General features: G+C 44.1%; 1 protein-coding gene across 10 annotated transcripts in view; it reads right to left on the reverse strand.

Annotated features, from left to right (window-relative positions):
- Positions 1-10120, reverse strand: part of NAV1 (neuron navigator 1) — a 320658-nt gene extending 310538 nt beyond the window's left edge. For 9 of the 10 annotated variants that reach the window (XM_070745723.1, XM_070745729.1, XM_070745728.1 and 6 more), the window contains exon 1: positions 9596-10101. The gene's annotated coding sequence lies outside the window, so the exon portion shown is untranslated. Of the gene's footprint in view, positions 1-9595 lie in introns of all 10 variants that reach the window. The other variant, XM_070745727.1, reaches the window with a different exon arrangement.
- Positions 10121-10714: the final 594 nt, after the last annotated feature.

Below are 10714 nucleotides of genomic sequence, written 5' to 3' on the forward strand. Positions count from 1 at the left end.
TCACCTAATTGTGCCCCATGGATTGCATACCCTGAAGCACGGTGCAATCCATAGGGAAGGGGGTCTTTCTCTACAATGGAATCTATGCCCTCCACATATCCTAGAATCACTTAAAGTGACTCAGTCTCTATGTTGCTTCTATTAGATCAGTTCTGAGTTGCTGCCAAAAGATGTCGTCTTGACTTGTGAGTGTGCCAATCCATTACAGAGATGGTAATTGATTGTATCTTCTGACTTTGCTTTATATCCCTTTTCAGCATTATCATCAGCTAGGCAAGAGAATACTTATTGCACTGCAGCAGAGATGAGGAGGGTCTCCTCTAGATTTTTTATTATTATTATTATCTTTTCAAGGCTTGCACACTTGGAAATTCTTCTCAACCTTTTGGGCATCTCTCATGCTGAAGCACCACAAAATAAAGAAATATGGGAAGATGCCATATCATAAATAACTCTGAAGAGCAGTGAAGTAGACCTTCTGTTAGGTGCTGTAGAATGGGAGAATTCAACCTGGCTAGTGGATGATCAACCAGTCTTCAAGGAAGCAATTGGGATTGACAAATAAATGAAAAGTGACAAATAAGCAACAAAAGTCAGCTTTGACATTCCCTGGTATTCCTTGGTCATTCAACTGACATTTCAAAACAATTGTGAAACAAATCAAGGAAACCCACCCACCCCACACACACACATAAAGTAGTAGAGGTCTACTACTGGGGGGGGGGGGGTGTTTCCTTGATTTGTTTCACAATTGTTTTGAAATGTCAGTTGAATGACCAAGGAATACCAGGGAATGTCAAAGCTGACTTTTGCTGCTTATTTGCCACTTTTTCTTTATTTGTCAATTCCAATTGCTTCCTTGAAGACTGGTTGATCATCAACTAGTCAAATTGAATTCTCCCATTCTACAGCACCTAACAGAAGGTCTACTTCTCTGCTCTTCAGAGTTATTTTCTCCTTTAGGTTTGGGGAAATGGAGAGAGAAGTTGGTGTCAAAACAGAAACTGGAGAAGAGCGTTAGATGAAAGGAAGTCGTGAAACAGTATGCTAGTGAAAAGGACAAAAGCCAGGAGAGAAATTGCTTTGATTAATTGTTAGTTACTACAAGAAGGGATGGTACCATACCTCCACAAACTGTGTCAAATAACACTCCCTGTAGGTCCCCTGATTTTGTTCCCAAAGCAAAGGCTAGCAGATTTTATATTCGTTTAAGCTGCTATTTGGCAGTGAGCGGGTGTGTGTGTGTGTGTTGTTTCTACATTTGCGTAGCCCATAAATACTTAACGTTAAAAGGAGCTGAGGATGAAATAAGGGAAATCTACTTACTTAAATTTATAAGCCACCCAACTCCCAACAATCCTAGGCAGTTCACAAATCAAAACATCCAAATAAATACACAATAAAAGATAAAAATGAAGACTAAACAGCAATAGCACTTAGACTTATATACCGCTTCACAGTGCTTTACAGACCTCTCTAAGTGGTTTACAGAGTCAGCATATCATCACCAACAATCTGGGTCATTTTACCCACCTCGGAAGGATGGAAGGCTGAGTCAACCTTGAGCCTGATGAGATTTGAACTGGTGAACTACAGCCAGCAGTCAGCAGAAGCTGCTTGCAGTACTGCACTCTAACCACTGCATCACCAAATGATGATGACGATTACCAAAAATAAGTAAACAAATAAACCAAAACCTTGAACCCAGATAACCTGAGAAGGAGGGGAGCTGATATTAAATGATGCAAAGATGAGGGTTTGTTAGACCAGTGTTACCCAACCTTGGCAACTTGAAGATATTTGGACTTCAACTCCCATAATTTGCTGGCTGGGGAATTCTGGGAGTTGAAGTCCAGATATCTTCAAGTTGCCAAGGTTGGGAAACACTGTGTTAGACTATGATTGTGCCATGCTGAAGACAAGTGGAGAAAGAGTTGGTGGGGGTTAATTTGGATAGTATTTCTCTGGCCAGATTATTTGACAAAGCTCCAAGTCCCTGTGCCCTGGAGCAGGGGTCTCCAATCTTGGCAACTTGAAGCCATGGTGGACTTCAACTCCCAGAATTCCCCAGCCAGTTAGGGTAGAGAGTCTTCACCAAAGAAGACTTCACCAGAGAAGCAAGCAATCTCTTTTGAAAATTGAAGGCAAGAGAGAAAGAAAATGTAACCACCACATCCTTCCTTTGGGCTCCGATTTCTTTTATCTACAGCTATGGCATTTCCTGTCTCCTAATACTCCTCTACAGTATCATTTGGTTAATGGTAGCTGATGAGTAAGAGTAAAAAGGCAGAGGATGCAAGAACAGTGTGCTGTGATGAGAGAGAAAGAGAAAAGGAAGAGCCTATTGAAAAGGGAAATGTGAGGACCAGCTGACAAGAAGAACACCCCAGAAGTTCTACTTCCCCAAGATGGTACCGGTATTTTGCTTATCTATCCCTAGACCCTGGCCTTTGTGGTGATGGCCAGCCCACCTGTCTGTATCCTTTGATCAGGAACTGCATTTTTGAATTAAAGGGAGTGTCCAGGCCTGCTGCTATCTTCATGGGACTTTTAGAAGGGGCGAGTACAAGTGCACTAGAGTGCCTTCCGTCCCTTGTCCTATTGCTCTCCTATATCTCCTATACCTTTCTTCTATTCCTATATCTCTTCTTCTATTCTTTCATTGATATGTTCTATTACTATATCTTCTTTTCTATTATTTCTTAGATATATTTTACTATGAGTATCTCCTCTATAACCTTCATCATGTATTTTACTATGTGTATATAGATATATACCCACTAAAACCCTCATTGTGTATTGGACCAAATAAATAAATAAAATAAAATAAATAGAATATAGCTTCCTCGACTGCAATATGATCTACCCTTTGCTGGGACTTGTAATGAAGGATACACCCACAACCCGTCAGACTCATGTCCATCCAAATTCTGCTTACAGAATTCGGTGAAGAGAAATGCACCAGTAAAGCTCCAGCCATAAAGAGAAGGTTCTCAGAACATTTTGGATTTTTATTTTTTATTTTTTGTATCTTAATTGCATTGAATGTAATCCTACTCTCTCTAGAAGAGACAACAGGACTGCCCAATCTTATACATGACAATTTCTACATATTTCTCTTTTTAATCTTCTTTGGCCTAAGCTAAAGGGGGGGGGAAGTGTTGTCAAGTAGTTAAGGCACTTGGCTAGAAACCAGGAAACTGAGTTGCAGTCTTGCCCTAAGCAGGAAATCAGCCAGGGCCAATCGCTGTCTCTTAGCCTTAAGAAGAAGGCATGGCAAGGTAGTTCCAAAAAAGTTACCAAGAAAACTGCAGTCTTTAGGAGTCAACATTGACTTGAAGTCATATCCTGCTGGTAGAATGCTATGACAGATGTCATTCACTTATAGCAGGGGTAGGCAAAGTTGGCTCTTCTATGACATGTGGACTTCAACTCCCAGAATTCCTGAGCTGGCATGATTGGCTCAGGAATCCTGGGAGTTGAAGTACACAAATCATAGAAAGAGCCAACATTGCCTACCCCTGACTTATAGGAACTTTTATTCTAGGTCAGGGGTATCAAACTCGGTTTCACTGCGGGCCACATTAGAGTTATGTTTTACCTGGGGCAGGCAGATGGGGGTGGCCAGGGTAGCCGTGGCTGGGACGAGCTCCATTTTCGTTGGCAGGGTGCTGCAGGAGGCCGTCGTAACCGAAAACAGACCTCAGGAGGGATGCAGGCAGCCCTCCAGAGCTCCATTTTCTCTGGCATAGCCACCGCAGGCCTTTGCTGTTTCCAGGGTGGCCCCACAGGCCAGATCTAAGTACCCTGCAGGCCCTGCGGGCCTTGAGTTTGACATCTTTTCGTAAGCTCCTTAAAACCCACCTCTGTCGTCAGGCATGGGGGAATTGACATGTTCCCTCCCCCTAGGCTTATAAAATTTATGCATGGTGTGCTAGTATGTATGGTTGGTTTTAATTTGTGGTGTTTTTTAAAATTAATTTAAATATTAGATTTGTTTTACATTGTATTGTGTTGCTGTGAGCCGCCCCGAGTCTGCGGAGAGGGGCGGCATACAAATCTGATTAAACTCAAACTCAAACCCTTATTCTAGGTATTAGGGAGGATCTTTAATTACAGTGGTCCTTCTCCCAGAAACATCCATCAGCTTCAGAAGGGGCACCTTTCAAAGCCTTCATAAACTGGGCTTATTGGTGGAGAGGAGGTTCCTCCTTAACAAACATTGTGTCCACTAAGGCAAGAGAGCGGGGGGGGGGGGGGGGAGGGAGGGAGGGAGGGAGGGAGAGGGAGAGAGAGAGGAGGCAAACAGAAAACAAGAGAAGATTTCAAATGAGAGACAGTGTCATCTGGAACATCTATAAAATTTCCAGGAACCAAGACATGATGATTGTACAGCCTTGCCCTGCAATTCTAAACTCCGTTTCAGCTTCCCCAGTCTGGTATCTTTCAGATGCACTCACTTAAACCTTTTGCCATGTTAAAGCTTCCACAAATCACACAGGAGCAGCAATATTACCAGATGTGAGCAAAGTCATGAGCTGGGAATGTGGGCAAGCTGCTTTAACACAAGGCCAGCCGATGTTCAAATAGGTTTCTCCAATACTGTACTTCAGAGGTAAGACGGCTGTGTAAATGGACTTCTGATCATGGGACATAGTTGAGCATCACATGGAAGCATTAAAAAGTGGCAGAAGTGAGCAGGCTTAGGAGCAGAAAGGAGAAACATTCTACCTTTGCCTGTTGCAAACTCTGGCCTCTTTTGGCTTCCTTGTCCCTAAACAAGGGAGTCCTCAGAGAGGGGTGGCATTATATATATATATTATCTATATTTTATATATATATATTTTATATATATACATATACATATACATATACATATATATGTAGATTATTCTGAGTTCGGGTTTTGCCCTGTGTAATATTTTGCATGTTTATGCGACGTTTCGGTGGAATCACATCCACCATCATCAGGCTGAAGTTTCCAAGCTTCGTGCTGTTGTAAAATGGAATGTTTGCAACTGTCATTTCTTCCTAGTGTATAGTGTGGGGGTGGAGATTTGGTTTGAATGTAGCAAATAGATTGGGTGATTATGTTTCAGTGATCTGATTGGTTGGTGTAATCATAATTATTAGAAGGATTGACATGGTGATTTTTATGAAGTGTTTTTTGTTTAAGGCTGGTTTCCAAATTTCAAAAGTCCAAATTCATAATTATTAGAAGGATTGATATGGTGATTTTTATGAAGTGTTTTTTTTGTTTAAGGCTGGTTTCCAAATTTCTGGTAGGCGGGACGTGTCATCTCTTTTATTCATGCAAAGGGGGCTCCTTTCAATTTCTATGGCTTCTAGAGCAATTCTTCTATATAAATTCTCTGTTTTGTGAAGTAATTTAGTTTTTTCAAAGTCAATTTCGTGCCCTGTTTTTTTAATGTGCTGGACAAGGGAGGAAGTCTTATCTTCTTTTTTAACTGCATTCACATGTTCTGCAAGGCGTGCACTTACTCTTCGGTTGGTTTGTCCAATGTATGTGGCTGCACATGTTTTGCAAGGGATTTCATAGATTCCTTGGTATTCCAATTGGATTTTATCTTTGGGGCTCCTTAGGATATTAGATATTTTTTGGTTGGTGCAAAATGAAGTTTTGATGTTATGTTTGTGCAGGATTTTACTAATTTTGTCTGTGGTGCCCTTGATGTAAGGGAGGATGGTGGTACCATTGTCCTGTTCTTGATCTTGTTTTTTGGGGGGTGTCTCTTTTTTGATTAGATTTGTGATTGTTTTCTCTTCGAATCCATTAGAAATTAATACATCTTTGAGTTTGTTCAATTCAGTTTTTATGTGCTCATGGTCAGCTAAGCGTTTGGTTCAGCCTGATGATGGTGGATGTGATTCCACCGAAACGTCGCATAAACATGCAAAATATTACACAGGGCAAAACCCGAACTCAGAACAATCTACATACATATACCCGTGAAAATTTACGAAAACATACATATATATATATTTGTTTTCGTAGATATATGTCATATGTTTTTTTGCTGAATTTGAAAATTAAGGGAGACTAGGATAGATCTATTATTTCGGCCTTATTTTGGCCTCATCAGCTAGCCATACCCACTGGGACTTGAACCTGCAACCTTTGCCTTGTAAGGCAGAGAATTATCCTCTAGGCTACAGTATCCAATCCCTTCAGCTCTGCACCGGGGAAGGGTTACATATTTTTGTGTCGAATCACATATATATATCTATAAACAAACAAAATCACACACACACACACACACATATATATATATATAAACAAACAAACAAACAAACAAGGCTTTTGTGCACTACATCTGATGTACTTTTTGTGCACTACATCTGATGTACTTTTTGTGCACTACATCTGATGTACTTTTTGTGCACTACATCTGATGTACTTTTTGTGCACTACATCTGATGTACTTTTTGTGCACTACATCTGATGTACTTTTTGTGCACTACATCTGATGTACTTTTTGTGCACTACATCTGATGTACTTTTTACGGTTTCATCCTGACAGATTTCCCCACCCTCTCTCTTCTTGTACCCCAGAAAATGATACCGTACCTTCTCCCAGATTTATGGGATCCCTTACCAAATAAAATAAAATAGTTACCTTGGAGTGTTCACAAACTCAGCCTAAGGAACAAATGTTAGCCTGCCTTGTAAAAATTAGAAGGGACTTTTCAATCATCACAAATCAAAGTCCTCTAACGCTTTCTAGGGATCATAAAAGATGGAGCATCTGGTCTTTGGTCTGGCAGGTGGGGGTTATCAAAATGTATGCCAACTTCCTTCTCAAACCCCCTATTTATCCATTTCTATGGGTGGTCCTTTGACACCCATTGTTTTGTTCTCCCTGCTGTTTTACTTCTCTTTGTCTGTGCCTGCTATGTGCCTGGGCTGCCTCTTGTTCACTCTGTTGGCAAAGCTTCTTTTATCATAAGCCTGGCATGTGTCTGTTACGTACATAACAACAAACACCAAATACGTTTGGGAAAGCAACAGAGTTCAGAGCAAACTAGCAATAAAGTCCCCTGGATGCACCCATTGCAGCAAAAGAAAAACAAAAGGGCATTTGATTTTCCAAACAGATGAATTCTGCTCATTGTTCACTAAGCGTGCTCCTTAGAATCAAAGACTGGGAGGCCTTTTGATGATCACATACCTTCTTCCCTTCCCCCAACCATCCTTTTAGTTCTTGTGAATCAGTTTGATCCATTTCCTGGCACACTGTGACCAGAAATGACTTAACCCTTGTGTCATGCTCAGAAGCTCTCAGCTGACTTCTGAGGGCACTGACGAAGACTTCAGTTTGGATACTGAGAAAAAAGAAAGCTGTCTGCCAAACTCTTCTCCCTGCCCTTCTGTTCTGGGCCAGGGGAGCTGGACCGCTGCTCCCTGAGACAAATAAACCTCCAGAGATGTTTGGCATACAATGAAATCAGCTGCAGAAGACAAAACGCAAAGAGGATTCAGCTTGGCTTTCTTCTGGGAAAGGAGTACCCCTTAACATTTATTACGATTTAGTATTCATAACTCTGGAATCAATTTTTTTTTGTTTCAGAAAAGGGATAATTTTAAATGTATTTATTTATTATTGTGCATCCTGTCCCCTGTCCTATTGTCTCTCCTATATCTCATATATCGTATCTACTATTCTTCTATTCTATTCTTCTAATACTACTCACATAATATCCTTATATTCTCTAATTGATATATTCTATTCCTAAATTTTCACTTCTATTCTTTCTCTAATATATTTTACTCGAGTATAACCTCTATAACCTTCATTGTGTATCATTGTGCATGGGACTAACTAACTGATAAATAAATAACTAAATAAATAAATTATTTAATTGGATTTGTATGCCACCCCTCTCCAAGGACTCGGGGCAGCTCACGACATATACAAAGGCACAATAGCATATTAATCCAATTAATATCCATACAAATAATCCTTAAAATAATCTTTAAAAATTCTAACTTTAAAAACTTTCATTAGCATTCATTCAATAAAATCATACTAAAAACATTCATTGGTCAGGGGGAAGATCTAGTAACCCCAAATGCCATTTCCTAATGCTCTTCCTCCTCCCTTTTGCTCAGCCAGAGACTTCAATGGGCAACAGCAACAATGGAGAAAGGGATTTCACTGGTAGAGGACAGAGTGGAAAGTGGGAGGCTTGAAAAGAGCATCCCCCTGAAAAAATACTGGCCTGGCTAACAGCTCAGCTCCTGAATAATTGGATCTTGGTGACCCTTCCGACTGGCTCCATTCTAGATATTAAGCATTCCCCAGCCCCAAAAAGAACTTTAACCTTAGACTGTCTACAGTCAACCTCAACCCATTCCTAAGAGGGCGTGCATAAGTGTACCATTGTGCCTACCATCCCTGTGTTACTGTCCTATTTCTCCAAATTTACCTGTACCTACTTTGCTTTTGTTTTATGTTCATACCAATACCTGCTATCCTGTACATGTTTTGACAAATAAATAAACCAGAGACAGAGGAGAAGAAGAAGAAAAAGCAACCACAAGAAAAGCATCTTTCCTCCCTAGACTGGCTGACTGAAACAACCCACCCCCATTTCTGTGCACTGTAGGGAAAAGCCAGATGACAGAGACTGAAGGCTGCTCTTGAGGGGAGCTTTTGAAGGCCTGTACTTTTCTCAGGGCTGTGTCACAGCTGAGAAAAGTCGGATTCCCACTCAGCAATGCAAGGGGAAGCTGCTGAGGGTAAGACTAAAAACGCCTAGGAGGAGCCCTCTTGCTTATTTGACTCCTACGACTATTATTATTATTATTATTATTATTATTATTATTATTATTATTATTATTATTATTATTATTATTATTATTTAGATTTGTATGCCGCCCCTCTCCGAAGACATTGTTGTACCTCATGATTCTTGACAAATGTATATTTTCTTTCATGCACCATGAGAGCATGTGCACCAAAGACAAATTCCTTGTGTGTACAATCATATTTGGCCAATAAAGAATTCTATTCTGTTCTGTTCTATTGTTGGAGCGCGCTTGCAGCTCTGCAAAGCCTTGAGTTGTCGCCCAAGTATAAAGGAGGCAGATAAAGACAGCCCGTTAGATGCCACACACACACACACACACACACACACACAGAGAGAGAGAGAGAGAGAGAGAGAGAGAGAGAGTTATGCCGTGCTGGCTGAGAACCATGGGTGCGGAGGTCACAGCTCCTCCGGGAGCGCCGGGCGGAAGCGGAGGAGCGAGTGGGGTTCAGCTTTCGGTCTGCAGGGGCGGGAGGGAAGAGAAGGGGGGCAGGCCGGCTTGGCGAGCCGCTGGCCTCGGCCTCCGCCGGTCTGGCTGGGTGGGTGAGGGGGAGCCTTCTTTTTCTTGCCGGCCGCCTCTTCCCCGACCTTCGGCTGAGTCACACTCCCACTTTGGCAGCAAGAAGCCCGGCCGCCCCGCCTGAATCTTCGGCCCCTTGGCAGGAGGAATAAGGACCCCATGGTAGCCCCTCTCCCGCCCCACCCTCCGCGTGGAGAGCAGCATCCCTCGCTTGAAGTCCCCCGCCCAGCCCCGGACACTCACCCGGCTAGGCGGTCCGCGCGGAGCCCGCCATCCCTCCTTCCGCTGTCCCGCGCTTCGTCGCTGCCGGGCCCGAAGGAGCGTCCCGTTAGCCCTCGACCCCGACGTAAATCCGCGGTGTGTCCCCCGAAGACCGGTCTGGGCTGCAGAGGAGGAGAGTAGTAGCTCCCGACGCCAGGCTTCTTCCTCGTCCGACGGGCAGGCAAGCAGACGGGCTCCCTCCTCCTCCTCCCGTGCTTGGCAAGCCGGCCAAGGGCGGCTCTGCGGTTCAGCCCGGGACAGCAAAGCGGCCGCCTCCTCCTGCACGAGGTGCCGGTCTCGGGGTGCCGGCTGGCAAGGGCGGGGACTTGACGTGGACCTGTTGGCCCCCCGCCGGCACACGCCGGGTTGGACACCGCCGTGAGGGGGGAAGAGAGAACGCCAGGGTAACGTGACGCGACGCCCACCCAGCCCAACTCACAAGCTGGCTGACAATTTCCCTCTCCCTCCCTTTCCCAGATTTCTTCCCCGCTCGCTCCACACACACACAAACGCACACGCGCACACCACACCCCCTTTCTTCAGAAAGTCTCACAAATTGTGTTGGGCGGGAGGGAGGAGGCAATCTGTTTGTGTCAGATTTTTTGAGGGGGGTGAGGAGGAGGGGAGGGCGGAGAGAATGCCGGGGGCTAACCCCTTCCTTCCCGCGACCGTGTCTGAGGGAGAGCCGGGTTTATTTATTTAATTATTTATTTCGTGATATTTGTACGCCGCCCGACTCCGGAGGACTCCGGGCGCCTCACAAGAAGGGTTCAGAAAGCGCCTGCGCCAGAGTCTCTGTGAGAAGAGAGAAGCTTACGGATCCGGCGTTTTTCTCGCCCCGGGGCGTTGTGCGCGTGCCCGCGCGCGTGTTAGTCGTGCGCGCCGACGCAACGTCTCTTTCTCTCACTCTCTCCTCCGGTGGCTTTTCGGTTGTTTCCACTTCGGGTCCAACAATGCCAATCTTCCAGCAGAGACGGGCGTGGCGCGCCGAGAAGCTGCCGGCGCGATTTCCAGCTTCTCGAGGGGGAGCGCGTGTCTCGACGCACGGGGGTCGGGCAAGCCTGACCGCTCTGGGGAATTGCGGGTGGAGAAGACGGAGTG

This window comes from Erythrolamprus reginae, chromosome 3, assembly GCF_031021105.1.
Source record: "Erythrolamprus reginae isolate rEryReg1 chromosome 3, rEryReg1.hap1, whole genome shotgun sequence".
In the NCBI taxonomy this organism is placed as follows: domain Eukaryota; kingdom Metazoa; phylum Chordata; class Lepidosauria; order Squamata; family Dipsadidae; genus Erythrolamprus; species Erythrolamprus reginae.